Below are 15,528 nucleotides of genomic sequence, written 5' to 3' on the forward strand. Positions count from 1 at the left end.
GGCCTGGTTTGCAAAGAAGATCTTTGAAGATGTTCCCAGTGACCATGAGGTTGTACCGGAGCAGCTGTTGTGAGCCGTCAAGTCGACTCCTTGACGGCCCCACATGTGCACACAACAGCCGCTCCAGAAGGGTTTTCAGTCGTGGCTTTTTGGAAGCAGACCACCAGGCCTGTCTCCCCAGACCCCTCTGGGTGGATTTGAACCTCCAGCATTTCACTTAGCATTCACACCACCCAGGGAGCAGGGTGGATCCTATTTCTTCTGAGTGGTGTCTTATAAAAGGGGAGAAAACAACAAACAAACAAAAAAACACCCAAACCCATTGCAGTTGAATCAATTCCGACTCATAGTGACCCTAGAGGACAGAGTAGAACTGCCCCATAGGGTTTCCAAGGAGCAGCTGGTGGATCTGAACTGCTGATCTTCTGCTTAGCAACTGAGCTCTTAACCACTGCACCACCAGGGCTCCAAAGGGGAATGACAGGCAGAAAAACAGAGTCACACACGGGGAAGACAGACTGGAGGCAGACTTCACCTGATGAAGTATGTACAAGTCAGGGAAGGCCTGGGCTACCAGAAGCTGGGCGAGACAACAAAGGACCTGCCCCGAGAGCCTTTGTTAAGAGCCTGGTCCTGCCAACACCCTGACTTTGGACTCCTGCCTTCTAGAGAGAACAAGCCCACCGCTGTTCTCTGAACCCACCTACATCGTGGTATTTTGCCACTGTGGCCCTAAGAAACCAAGACGCTCCTTAATTTTATTAATAACGACGTCGACCCCCCTTCCCCTCCGCCGTTCTCTTCGGGAAAATTTCATTCCTCAAATCTTCCGTGAACGTCTTCATACCTTTCTCCATTATGAATCCTTCATTATACAGATCCTGCCAGGCTATAAATAGCAAACCCAAGCAGGCACCATCCACCCCAATAAAGACAGAAAGGGCTGCAAAGCTATCCTGAGGTACTGTGTTTCCATTACTTCCTTAAGCCAATTATCTGGGCTGCCCCGTACCTCAGAGGGCCCTGGAGACTAATTTCCTGTGTCTTGCATACATTTATGATACTTAAAAACGGGAGAAGGTCCTGCGGTTTTTATTAAAAACCTCCTCTCCACCTGTTTGTAACCCGTGTCCCTCAGATGCCCTTCTGTCTCGGGCTGTTCGGACTAGGAAGTTTTGCAGAAAGTTGTTTTCCTGGGATGCCCTGGGACCCAATGCCACCAGCATCTTCCTCCAGAGAGGTGGCGGGAGACTGGTTCTCTGCAGGGGCCACCACGAAAGGCCAGGGGTGTTTGTGATTGAAGCGACCTTAACAGTTATTCCCAGGCCCTGCTCTGAGCCCTGGCATCCGCCTTTCCTCGGAGGATCTTACGTCTATCTTCCAAGATCAAGCCCAGTGTGGTGTGTCGGATGGTGTCCCCCCAAAACTCACGTCCACCCAGAAGGTATGAACAGGATCTTATTTGGAAAAGGTTTTTGCAGGTGTGCTCAAGTGAGGGATCTCAGAATGAGATTATCCTGGATCACCTGTGGTTGCTGGGTGCCGTCGAGTCAATTCTGACTCGTGGTGACCCCACAGGACAGAATAGAACTGCCCCATAGGGTTTCCTAGGCCGTGAAATTTACAGGAGCAATCCCCAGGCCTTTCATCTATGGAGCAGCTGGGTGGGTTTGAAGTGCCAACCTCTCTGTTAGCAGCCGAGAGCTTAACCATTGCCCCACCAGGGCTCCTTCTGGATTATCTGGGCTGGTCCTGAATCTAAACACTGGTGTTCTTATGAAAGACACAGGAGAAGACGGCCACGTGAGGACGGAGCATAGATTGGGGTGATGCGGCCACTAGGTCAGGAACACCTGGGGCCAACAGAAGCTGGGAGAGACGAGGAAGGGTCCTCCCATACCAGAAAAACAAACCTGTTGCCGTTGAGTGGATTCCAACTCATAGTGACCCTATAGTACAGAGTAGAACTGCCCCATAGGGGTTCCAAAGAGCAGCCAGTGGATTTGAACTGCCGACCTTTTGGTTAGCAGCCAAAGTCTTAACCATTATGCCACCAGGGTTTCCAGACAGAGGTTGACCCTACTGATATCTTGATTTCAACTCTTGAGAGAGAATACATTTCTGTTGTTTTAAGCCACCCAGTCAGTGGTAATTCGTTACAGCGGGTCCCGGAGACTCATGTGCGTTGTGGGTTGAACTTTGTCCCCCAAATGATATATCGAAGTCCTTAGGGGCCCTGGTGGCGCAATGGTTAAAGAGCTTGGCTGCTAACTGAACGGTCGGCTGTTGGAATCTACCAGCCGCTCGATGGAAACCCTACGGGGCAGTTCTGCTTTATCCTATAGGGTCGCCATGAGTCGGAATTGAGTTGATGGCAATGGTTTTTGTTTTTTTTTTTTTTTTTATGGGACCTCTTCTTCGGAAATAGAGCCTTTCTTTGCAGGTGTTATCAGTTAAAAATTAGGGCAGATAAGAATCCTACATGACTTATAAAAGGGGTTTTCAAGTCTGTGATCTTTGGGAAGCAGATTGCCAGGCCTTTCCTCCGAGGTGCCTGTGGGTGGGTTTGAACTCAAAACCGTTTAGCTGGCACTTAGCCATCTGTGCCACTCAGGGGCTCCTCCTCCTACAAGTATGAGTCGTACTAATAAACTGGCCGCTTCGCGTGGCGCCTCCTTGCTGAGTGATCCCCACCGTGCGTCTTACTCAGAGCACACAGGTGGGGCTCCTCGGGGGATGCTTTGGGGGTGCAGGAAGAAGGCAAAACCAATAAAACCAAGCCTGTTGCTGTGGGGTGGATTCTAACTCATGGCGCCCCCTTGTGGGTCCGAGTTAGAACTGTGCTCCGTGGGGTTTTCAATGGCCGATTGCTCAGAATTAGATTGCCTCTCTTCTGAGGCACCTCTGGGTGGACTTGATCCTCCAGCCTTTTGGTGAGCAGCCAAGTATGTTAACCATTTTTAAAACCCAGGGCTTCTCTATACACGCACACACATCTATGTCTCTGTGTGTATGTATGGAGCCCTGGTGGTGCAATGGTTAAGAGCCACGGCTGCCAACCAAAAGGTCAGCAGTTTGAATCCACCAGCAGCTCCTTGGAAACATTATGGGGCGGTCCCACTTTATCCTGTAGGGTCACTGGGAATTGGAATTGACTCAACAGCAACAGGTGTGTATGTGTATATATATATATATAAATATGTATTATTATAATATATAAAAGCCAAAACCCAAACCCAGTGCCGTCGAGTCAATTCCGACTCATAGTGACCCTATAGGACAGAGTAGAACCGCCCCATAGAGTTTCCAAGGAGAGCCTGGCGGATTCGAACTGCTGACACCTTGGTTAGCAGCCGTAGCACTTAACCACTATGCCACCAGGGTTTCCTATTATAATATATATTATATATAAAATACATACATTCATTCCTCACTTTTTGACATGGTTAGGTTCCAAAGACCAGATCATTAGGCAAAAATCTGCAGTATCTGAAAATGGAAGATGACCGCATCAGATTACAAAATGAAGGACGATTACATCGTTACATAACTGCGAAATTGTATCATTACTTAACTGCCAAATTACGTCATCACATAGCTGCCAAACCACGGAGAATCATGACCCAGCCAAGCTGACACATGACCTTACCCATCGCAGCCAGCGTCACTCTTGCCTTGTACCTCGGCGTTTGTTACTGCCAGATGTACGTAGTTAATGTGAAAAATAGTCCAATAGTCAATTTTTTACTATTGTTGTAATGCGAGATGTTGGGCAGCGAGGTAGTAAGTGCGGAGAAGGTCTGTGTATATATATGTATATATATATGCCTGTGTGTATATATAAATATGTAAACATATACATGAATACTTATAATCTATTTATTGTCAGTATGGACACACCCATTGTTAATTTTTCATGGGCAAGGAATCTATTGCTGTACTTATTTATTTACTGCTCTAATTGTCCCAGGTGGGAGCTCCTTCATTCAGCCTCCTATGGCCTTCTGATATGTCCCCATTTTGTTTTAAGCACTTTCTTAGTTTTTGATATTTGAAGACGTTGCAGGCTCATTTATGTCTACCCTTGTCTGTAAGGAGCCCTGGTCACATTTAGTGGGGAGTGATTTAGAGACCAACGTCTGCGTTCTCCGTGTGCTCATTGCTAATGGGGTGTCTTTGCTACAAGTTAAGCTTGTTATGGATTGAATCGCATTCCCGAAAATATGTGTCAACTTGGCTAGGCCATGATTCCCAGTATTGTGTGGTTGTCTACCATTTCGTCATCTGATATGATTATTTTAACCCAATGTGTTGTAAATCCTACCTCTATGATGTCAGTGAGGCTGGATTAGAGGCAGTTATGTTAAAGAGGCCGGACTGAATCTATAGGATTAGGTCATATTTTTATTTTACTTTGGTTCTATCTTGAGTCAATCTCTTTTGAGATATAAAAGAAAGAATCAAACAGAGAGACATGGGGACCTCATTACCACCAAGAAAGAAGTGCCAGGAGCAGAGTGCATCCTTTGGACCCAGGATCCCTGTGCTGAGAAGCTTCTAGACCAGGGGAAGATTGATGACAAAGACTTTCTCCCAGAGCCAACAGAGAGAGAAAGCGTTCCCCTGGAGCTGGCACCCTGAATTCAGACTTCTAGCCTCCTAGACTGTGAGAGAATAAATTTCTGTTTGTTAAAGCCATCCACTTGTGATATTTCTGTTATAGCAGCACTAGGTGACTGAGACATGGATCAAGACAAAGGAGAAAGAAGCCAACAGAGAGATAGGAACTACCTACCACCAAGCAAGAAGAGCCAGAAGCAGAGCTCATCCTTTGGACCCAGGGTTCCTGCATTGAGAAGCTCCTAGCCCAGGTGAAAGTTGATGACCTTCTCCCAGAGCTGACAGAGAGAGAAAGTCTTTCCCTGGAACTGGAACCCTGAATTTGGCCTTCCAGCCCCCTAGACTGTGAGAGAATAACTTAGACAAGGTGATATGAAAGCATACTGGAATAAAAGAACCAACCAGACGCCCTGGAGTCGGCTCCAACTCATGGTGACTCCGTGTGTGTCAGAGTAGAGATGTGTTTTTCAGAAATAGATCTCCAGGCCTTTCTTTCATGGTGTCTCTGGGTGGACTCAAACCTCCAACCTTTAGATTAGTAGTTCAGTGCTGGGCTGTTTGCATCACCTGGGAACCTGTCAGATTAGGGCAGCCCTCCCTGATACCAGTCACCCTTGGCTGATCCCCCATCTTGTTCTGCTCAGTGACACTTCCAGTAATCAAGGGGTAGTGGTGGAAGATGACCATTTTTGATGTTTTCCAGTAAAAATAAACCTCTGTGAGTAACAGCGTCTGGGGGCGCCTAGCTACCAACTAAAGCCAACGATACCATTCTGACAGCCTAGTTTTCTGTTGCTAACATCCTGGTGATTTAAGCAGCTTTGTCTGAACGGCTTTTAACGTTCGAGTTGGTTAAGTCTAAGGCAAATATTAAAGAGCCGATTAACTCAGTCCTTGGCTGAAAATCGCTCTTTGCTTCATGACTGTGTTTTGAGAGTTTGTTGAGCTTCTCTGAATGGAATCCTTCTCAGAAGTCCTTGAGTGGTGCAAACAGTGAAGCACTCAACTGTTAGCTGAAAGGCTGGTGGTTCTAACACTCCCAGAGGCACCTCGGAAGAAAGGCCTGGAGATCTGCTTTCAAAATGTCGCAGCCTTGAAAACCCTACGGAGCACAGCTCTGCTCTGAAACACACTTAGTTGTCATGAGTTGGAGTCAACTTGACAGCAACATTCCTGGTAAACGGAAGCCCAGTGGAATTGAGCTAAAGAAACACTGGACATGACAGTGTTGTTCTCCCTCTGTGGGGTATTGCCCCATTCATACATATTTTCGGAAATTTTATTTTCAGGAAGATATTTCTTTCTCCTTGTGGTTTCTCAGGAGTTCCTGGATTGCACAAACATTTAAGTTCTTGGCTGCTAACCAAAAGGATAGAATGTCAAATCCACTCAGAAGCACCTTGGAAGAAAGGCCTGGCAATCTGTGTTGGAAAAAATCAGTCACCGAAAACCCTCAGGAGCAGAGCTCTATTCTGACACACGTGGGGTCGTCAGGAGTCGGGCATGACTCAACGGCTACTGGTCTTATTTTTTGGTCAGGCTCTTAGGTGTTTGAAGCTTGCACTTGAAATAAGGGTATATGAAACCAAACCAAACCAAACAAACAAACAAAAAACTTATCACTGTCGAGCTGATTCCAACTCATAGACATTCTGTAGGAAGGAGCAGAGCTGCTTCATAGGGTTTCCAAGGCTGTAATCTTTATGGAAACAGACGGCCACGTTTCTCCCCTGTGGAGCCACTGACGTTTCAGTTAGCAACCGAGTGCTTTATATCACTGTGCCACCAGGGCTCCTGTACATGAAACCAGAGTACAAAATTCCTTAAAGAAAAAGAAAGGAACCACAAATATTAAATATTGAAAGTGGCAGGCATACAAATATCCAGATCCTATTTTCTGAGATAATTGTTTTGAACGTTGGCGTTCAAACTCCGTGACTCTTCTCCCGGATTCCTGAGGAAATTCTGGAAACCAGGAGAACACCCCCAGGCATGTGGCTGGGGGCAGGACAGAGTCAGCTACGTTACCGGAATCTTCGGGAAATGCAAACGTAGACGCCTGCCTGACCGAGATATTGTCTGTCCTCTTGGAAAACATGGTTGCATTTTGCTGCAGCGCATTTGAAAAGACAGGTGCTGAAAACCACCCCGCTAGGTGGAGTCAAATTTTATTTCTTCTAAGGAATTAAATTCTTGGTGAATGGAAAGTTCTGAAAGGACATTTGGAAAGAAAATGGACAAGTTGAGTTTCATGCGGGAGAAAGAAACGTTTCCAAGAAGAGAGAAGGCTGTTGAAAGCTTGCATAGATGTCTAGCACTCTTGGCATTCTAAAGACATCTATCTTGCTCAGCTCACGCCAAGGCACAACCACTACTGATCTAGATACCCAAGGAAGAAGCAAGGCCGGGGGTCCCGTGTTGCCCAGGGATACCCCCACCAACCCCATCCCAAAACGCAGGGTTTTAGAAAATGAAAACCCTCCTAATTTTTTTTTTTTTATTGTACTTCTCATTAAACAATTAATACAGATGTTGTTTTATGACATTGGTTACCAGCCCTGCGACAGGTCAACACTCTCCCTTCTCAACCTTGGGCTCCCTATTACCAGCTTTCCTGTCCCCTCCTGCCTTCCAGTCCTTGCCCCTGGGCTGGTGTGCCCCTTTAGTCTTGTTTTGTTTTATGGGCCTTTCCAATCTGTGGCTGAAGGGTGAACCTCAGGAGTAGCTTCATTACTGATCTGTAAGGGTGTCCAGGGGCCATACTCTTAGGTTTTCTCTAGTCTCTGTAAGGCCACTAAGTCTGGTCTTTTTTTGTGAGCTGGAATTTTGTTCTACATTTTTCTCCAGCTCTGTCCAGGGCCCTTTATTGTGATCCCTGTCAGAACAGTCAGCGGTGGTAGCCAGGCACCATCTAGTGGTACTGGACTCAGTCTGGTGGAGGCCGTGGTAGCTGTGGTCCATTTGTCCTTTGGACTCATCTTTCCCTTGTGCCTTTGGTTTTCTTCATTCTCCCTTGCTCCCAAAACCCTCCTGATTGTTTGTCCTAAATGAATGTCATTGCGTGCCCATGCTCGACCAAGTCTTTTTGATGGACGGTGGGTGGCACGGAGCCTGAGGTCAGTGTGAACCCCAGACTCAACTGCTTTGTAATTAAATGAGACGGATTACGTGCCAATGGCTGTGACCAACAGCTCATTCTCTCTTGAGTTCTGATTTTGCAACTAGTATTCACAGAAATTCTGGCTTGTGGGAGTCCTTTGAAGCTATAGCTCGGTGATGAGATCATCTAATAGGAAATTGCAGTGGGGTTCAATAGTGTCCCCCCAAATTTACATCCACCTGGAACCTTTTTTGAAAATAGGTCTTCGTAGACGTAATTAGTTTAAGGATTTTGAAATGAAAGCATTCTGCATTTAGGATGTTCAGTGAAAGATGTCACTCCTTGAAAGAGACAGAAGAAGAGACACAGAGGGGAGATGCCATGTGAAGATGGAGCAGAGATCGGAGTGAAGCGACCACAAGGCAAGAACACCTGGAGCCACCAGAAGCTGGAAAAGACAAGGAAAGATCCTCCCCTAGAGCTAGGATGGAGGCTCAAACCTCTGGTGTTAAAAATGAGACAGCCCAAATGTCCACCAACAGATGAATGGATAAACATGATGAGGACCACCCTCACAATGGAACACTGTGCTGGTTGTTAGGTGCCTTTGAGTTGGTTCCGACTCATAGTGACCCGAAGTACCACAGAACGAATCAGTGCCTGGTCCTCTGCCATCTTCGTGGTCCTTGTTATGCTTGAGCTCATTGTTGCAGTCACTGTGTCAATTTTTTCTTTTTCAGAAGTAGACCACCAGGCCCTTCTCCCTAGTCTATCTTTGTCGGGAAGCTCCGTTGAAACCTGTCTGCCATGGGTGACCCCACTGGTATTTCAAATATCGTCAGAGTCACCCATGGTGGACGGGCTTCAGTGGAGCTTCTGGACTAAGACAGAAGAGGAAGAAAAGCCTGGTGATCTACTTCTGAAAATCAGCTGATGAACACCCCATGGATCACAACACGACTTTGTCCTATATATTGCTGGAAGATGAGCCCCCTAGGTTGGGAGGCACCCAAAATTCAGGGTGGCCACAACTATGGGCTCAAGCAGACCACCCACCTTGAAGATGGCACGGGACCCAGCCACGTGTCAGGTATTGTGTCAGTTCATCTCGTGGAGGGTCTCCCTCGTTTCCTCTGACCCTCCCCTTGACCCGCCATGATGTCCTTTCCTAACGACTGGTCTTTCCTGATGGCGTGTCCAAAGTAAGTGGGCTGAAATCTCGCCATGCTCGTTTCTAAGGAGCATTCTGGTTGTATTTCTTCTAAGACTAATTTGTTCATTCCTCTGGCAGCTCATGGCACATCTAGTATTTTTCTTTTAGTGTATTCTGTTGTTAGCGGCCATCGAGCCAACTCCGACTCGCAGTGACCCATGTGCAACAGAACAAAACGTTGCCTCGTCCTGCGCCATCTTCATGATCTCTGGTATGTTCGAGTCTGTTGTTGTGGCCACTGTGTCAATCCATCTCATGGAAGGTCTCCCTCGTTTTCAGAGATCCTCCACTTTACCAACCTTGACGTCCTTTTCTAGCCATTGGTCTTTCCTGGTGATGCGTCCCAAGCATCTCTCCATCCTCCGGTCTTTAACGTCACTTCCACCACGATGGAGGAGGAGAAGCAAGAACAAGAACAAGGGGAGATAGCGACACCTTCAAACAACCGCCAGGCAAGCCTCAGGCCTCCGTTTCGTGAGCAGGGAGCATAGGCCATTGTGTCAGGCACAGCGTTGCAGCAATCAGCTGCAGACGTTCAAAGGCGCTGGCCGCTGTGGGGGAGAGGCCTGGGCACGGGAGTGGCATACCGTCCCCTGGAGCTCCATATGAAAGACCTGTCAGAGGTGAGCCGTATATTAGACAAATGTGACCCAGAAATATTGGGGCTTATACTTCCTCCTCTGCATCATATTAGCACCTCATCAGGCTCAGCTCCTCCAGCAGATGCCAACGACCCCAGAAACGTGGTGTGTTCTCGGGCAGCCCTGTCTCTCATTAGAAGCAAACGCGGTGTAATATGTTGAAAGAGGCCTGGAACAGAACTGGCTCATGTATCAGCTGTGCCAAAACAAAAGCCAGTCGGGGAAAGAATGTTTACAGCATGAAAACCCGGGCTGGAGAAAGCAGAAAGGGCTCGTCGTCCTTCAAACCCTTGAAATAGGGGACCAGCTGCTGTCGAGTTGACCCCCACTCATGGCGTCTCCCTGTGTGTCAGAGTAGAACTGTGCTCCACAGGGTTCTCAATGCCTGGTTTTCAGAAGTAGATTGCCTGGACTTTCTTCCTAGTCTCTCTTCATCTGGAAGCTCCCCTGAAACCTGTTCAGCATCACAGCAACGCGCAAGCCTCTACCGACAGGCATGAGGTGCATCGGCCTGGAATCGAAACCAGGTTTCCCTCATTGTTGTTGTTGTTGGGTGCCATCAGATCGGTTCCGACTCATAGTGACCCCATGTACAACAGAACGAAACACTGCCCGGTCCCGCACCATGCTCACAGTCGTTGTTATGCTTGAGGGCATTGTTGCATCCACTGTGTCAATCCACCTTGTTGAGGGTCCTCCTCTCTTTTGCTGACCCTGTACTTTACCAACCATGAAGTCCTTCTCCAGGGACTGGTCCCTCCTGACAACATGTCCAAAGTAAGTGAGATGAAGTCTCACCATCCTTGCCTCTAATGAGCATTCTGGCTGTACTTCTCCCAAGGCAGATTTCTTTGTTCTTCTGGTAGTCCGTGGTGTATTCAATATTCTTCGCCAACACCACAATTCAACGGACTCAATTCTTCTCCGGTCTTCTTTATTCATTGTCCAGCTTTCATATGCAGAAGATGAGAATTCTACCACCGAACCACCCCTGCCCCCATACCTTCTTTTGTTGTTGTTGTTAGTGCCATCAAGTGGACTCCGATCAAGGCAACCCCGTGGACAACAGAACGAAACACTGCCTGGCCCTGCCACTCCCACGATCGACTCTTGTCCTCCACAGAGTTTTCATGGCTGATTTTTCCAGAGTCTTTCTTCCTAACCTATAAGCTCTGTGACACCTGTTCAGCACCAACAGCAACACACAAGCCTCTACGGACAGGCATGAGGTGCCTTGGCCGGGAATCGAACCTGGGTCTCCCACATGAAAGGCGAATGTGCTGCCACCGAGCTACCAGTGCTCCCGGCAGGATTAGGAAGCGGGCTTTATTGAACACAACGGGACCACGAATTATCGCAATCATTTCTTTCCATTCCTCCGCTGCAGGGGTTCACGCTGGCAACAAGAGACTCATCGGGGTGATGCTGAGGCGTTGTTTCTTCCCTAAATTCTAACTTCTTATTAAGTTCGCTGACTCTCCATAGCTCCAAGCAGGGACAAGAAAAACAAGCACGTGCAGGTGCTCACTGCTTGGCGTCTCTTGCTGGAGTGTACTTAGCAGCCTGATTTAGTACTCCAGCACCAGGCATCCAAACACATGAATAATGAAGTGCGGCCTTATGAAAATATGAAACTAATAAAAAGCAATCAATCTGCCGCCAATAACAAGCCCAATTGCAAGGGAACAAGGAGCGGGGGAGGAGTAAATTATCCCTGATGCAAGTCTTCTCTAGCTGTCTTAGCCATTATCCCATTCCAACAGTTAAATCTAACTCCCCCAAGTCACTTGTGATTCCAAAATGAGGCAACATGACGTTTCATGGACAGGCAAGAGACGGGCCGAGAGGCTCATTGTAAATCTTGGAGACAGAAGAGTTTATCCCAGGAGGGTGCCGAGATGCTCACGGGGCGTCTGAAGTTGACCAGGGTCTGGGGAAGTTTGTCAGAAACAAGGGACAGAGCAGAGGGAACCAGGAAAAAGTTGGTGGGTTGAATGTTGTCCCCCAAAAGACATGTTGAAGTCTTACCCTCTGTACCTGTGGGTGTGTTGTTTGGAAACAGAGTCTTCACAGATGTTAACATGAGATCACCCTGGGTAGGGTGGGTGCTTATCCAATCTGAAGGGTGTCCTTATAAGCGAGGAGAAGAGAAACACACAGAGAGGGAAGATGCACACGTAAAGATGGAGCAGAGATTAGAGTGATGCGGCCACAAGCCCAGGAACACCTCGGGCCACCAGAAGATGGGAAGACCAGGAAGGACACTCACCTAGAGCCTCCAGAGGGAGCTCGGCCCTGTCAGCACCTTGATTTCAGACTTCTGGCCTTCAGAACTGAGAGAGGGTAAATATCTGTGGTTTTAAGGCTCCTAGCGCGTAGTACAATATGAATTGTGTCTCCTCAGAAAATGTGCTGAAATTTTAGCCCCTGTACCCGTAAATATGACTCTGTTTAGAAACAGGGGTTTTCTTGTGTTATGTGAATGAAGTCATATCTGAGCAGGGTGGGTCCTAAACCTCATCACTTCTGAGTTATACAAACAGCAGATTAGACACATGTGCACACAGGCACACACACAGAGACAGACACACAGACACATGGTGGAACACAGGCGCCAGGTGAGAATTGTCTACAAGCCAAGGAGCCAAGGGTTGCTGGGGCTACAGACCCCAACATGGCTGAGACCCTGAACTTGGACTTCGAGCCTCCAGAATTAAGGGAAAGTAAACTTCCGTTCTTTAAAGCCACTCCCTGGTGGTATTTCTGCTTCAGCTACAAATCTCAGACATAGGAGTAGCGACTTTTAGGAATCTTAGCAGCTTGTTTGGGCTCAGTCAGCTGGGCGTATTAGCATAATAACTGAGCATATGAGAGGGTAGTTTCTTATTATGAAATGCAGATGATATTTGGTGTTACATTAAAAATAAAAACAAACTCAGATTCCAAGAGTCCATGAAGTCCTGGGTGCTTTCAGGTAAAATGCTGTTTTTTTCTTAATAATACTTTATTGTGCTTTCGGTGAAAGTTTACAGTGCATATTAGGTTCCCACCCAATGATTCCTACACATATTGTTCAGTGACAATTGTTACATTTTTCACAATGTGTCAACATTCTCTTTAATTGCCTTCTGGTTGTTCCATTTCCCGTACTCTAGTTTCCCTGCTACCCCGCTCCCACCCCTTGTCTTCTTACCTTTGTTTTAGAGTAAATGTTGAGCTTTTGGTCTCATAGAGATGGTTTTTTAATACGTATCAACTTGCCTAGGCCATGATTTCCCGTATTGTGTAGTTGTCCACCGTTTTGTGGTCTGATGTGATGATCCCACACATTGTAAATCCTAGCTCTATGGTATTAATAAGCCAGGATTAGGGAAGTTAGGTTAAAGAGGCAAGACTCAATCTATAGGATTAGGTTGTGTCTTGAGTCAATCTCTTTTGAGACATAAAAGGAGCAGATTAACCAAGGAAGCTAGCAAGCAGAGATGGGGAAGACACATGCCATGTGAAGACCACCAAGGAATCAAGGTATAAAAAGCTGAGAAGCTGAAAAGAGACAAGGGCCTTCCCCAAGAGCCAACAGGGAGAGAAAGACTTCCCTAGATCCGGCACCCTGGATTCAGACTTCTAGCCTCCCTAAACTGCGAGAAAATAAATTTCTGTTTGTTAAAGTCACCCACTGACTTGGGGTATTTTTGTTATAGCAGTGCTGGATAACTAAGACAGCGGGCCTGACCCAAGCATGTTCTTCTCAATCGCCTCATATGTGTGGGAGAGCTGGAAGACCAAAGAAGAATCGATGCCTTTGAATTGTGGTGTTGGTGAAGAATATCAAATATACCATGGACTGCCAGAAGAATGAACAAATATATCTTGCAAGACTTGTAGCCAGAATGTTTATTAAAAGGGAGGATGGTGAGACTTCACCTCGCATGCTTTGGACATGGTATCAGTCCCTAGAGAAGTATATCATGCTTGGTAAAGTAGAGGTCAGCAAAAGAGAGGAAGGCTTTCAACGAGATGGTTTGACATGGTGGCCTCAAAAATGGGCTCAAACATAGCAGTGATTGTCAGAATGGCACAGGACCGGGCAGTGTTTCATTCTGTTGTACATAAAGTCACTATGAGTCAGAGCCCACTCAATGGCACCTAACAACAACCACCACAGAAAGACTAAATTTGGAGAATTAGCTCTGTCTTCTTTTATCCGGTCTCATCAGTAAAATTTTTGTTCTCCAACCTCACTCCACAGAGCAAGCAGAGAAAGAGGGGTAAGAACCAAGAGCAACCTGGATCATTCCAAACTTTTTCCAACTGCCAACAGAAGGGGTTGTGGTTCTCCATGTCTTGAAATCAAAGACCTATCCCCACCTTCTAGAAATTGATCTAATTCTTCAGCAAGGAATCTCAATGACTAACACTTATATTTAAGAGCCATTTCCCAGTTTTAATGGGGTGTACTCTTCGTTTTTTTTTTTACTCAAAGGTGATTCCATATTGATGAAATGCTGATAATTGTTGGCGTTACCCTCAAAGGGAATCCCAGATTCCAATAGGCAGGCAAGTCCTGAACGCTTCCAGGTAAAATGCTATTTTAATGCAGAAAGGTGTTGGTTTTCAAGGCATAGAACCAAGTTTATTTTTATTTGCGTGCGCTCCAATTGCCCAAATAAGTGGAATTGTGTAGAATAAATTACAGTAAATTAAAGCAATTTACGTTTATGCAATTTACAAATTACTTTCATTTAATCTCACTCAGTTCTCCAAACAACATGGAGAGGCAGGTGAGTGCTATTCCCACCGTATAAAAGAAAAAGTGTTCTGTAGGTTTCCTCAAAGTTGAACAGATGACAAATTCCAAATCTGCAGCTTGACCCTCGTTCACCGAAGCTACAGGTCTGGGTACAACATCACCTCGACATCTCAGGAGAAGGTCTCCAGGTCCACCTCCACCAGGGACCCTCCTGAAGAACCCAAGATACAGAATTCTTAGTGAACAACACCCCAACATCTAAGAAGAAGGTCTCTAGGTCCACTTCTACCAGGGACACTTCTGGAGAATCCCAGATACAGAATTTTGGGTACAACATCACCTCAATATCTAAGGAGAAGGTCTCCAGGTTCACCTATACCAGTGACGCTCCTGAAGGACCCCAGATACAGAATTCTAGGTACAGCATCCCAATCTCTCAGGAGACGATCTTCAGGTCCACCTCCACCAGGGACACTCCTGGAGGATCCAGATACAGAATTCTGGGTAAACATAATCTCTCAGGAGAAGGTCTACTTCCATCAGGGACCCTACTGGAGATACAGAATTCTGGGTAGACATTACCCCAGTTTCTCAGGAAAAGGTTGCCAGGTCTACTTTTACCAGGGACCCTCCTGGAGGATCCAAATACAGAATTTTGGGTAAGCAGAATCTCTCAGGAGAAGTCCTCCAGGTCTACTTCCACCAGGGACACTCCTGGAAGGCCAGAGATACAGAATTCTTGGGTAAACTTTACCCCAGTCTCTCAGGAGAAGGTTGCTAGGTCTACTTCCACCAGGGACCCTCCTGGAGGGCCCAAATATGGAATTCTGGGTAAACATCACCCCAATCTCTCAGGAGAAGATCTCCAGGTCCACCTCCACCAGGCACACTCCTGGAGGACCCAGATACAGAATTCTGGCTGCACATCACCTGACATCTCAGGAGAAGGCCTCCAGGTCCCCCTCTACCAGGAACTCACCTGGAAAACCCCAGATACAGAATTCTGGTACAGCATCACTCCAACATCTCAGGACAGGGTCTCCCTGTGGAGCACAGTCCTACTCTGACACACAGTGGGTTGCCAAGAGTTGGACTCTACTCCATTGTTGTTGTTGTTAGGTGCCTTCAAGTCAGTTCTGACTCATAGCCACCCCATGTACAACAGAACAAAACACTACCTGGTCCTGAGTCATCTTCACAATCG

The sequence above is a fragment of the Loxodonta africana genome, chromosome Y, assembly GCF_030014295.1.
Source record: "Loxodonta africana isolate mLoxAfr1 chromosome Y, mLoxAfr1.hap2, whole genome shotgun sequence".
Taxonomy (NCBI): Eukaryota; Metazoa; Chordata; class Mammalia; order Proboscidea; family Elephantidae; genus Loxodonta; species Loxodonta africana.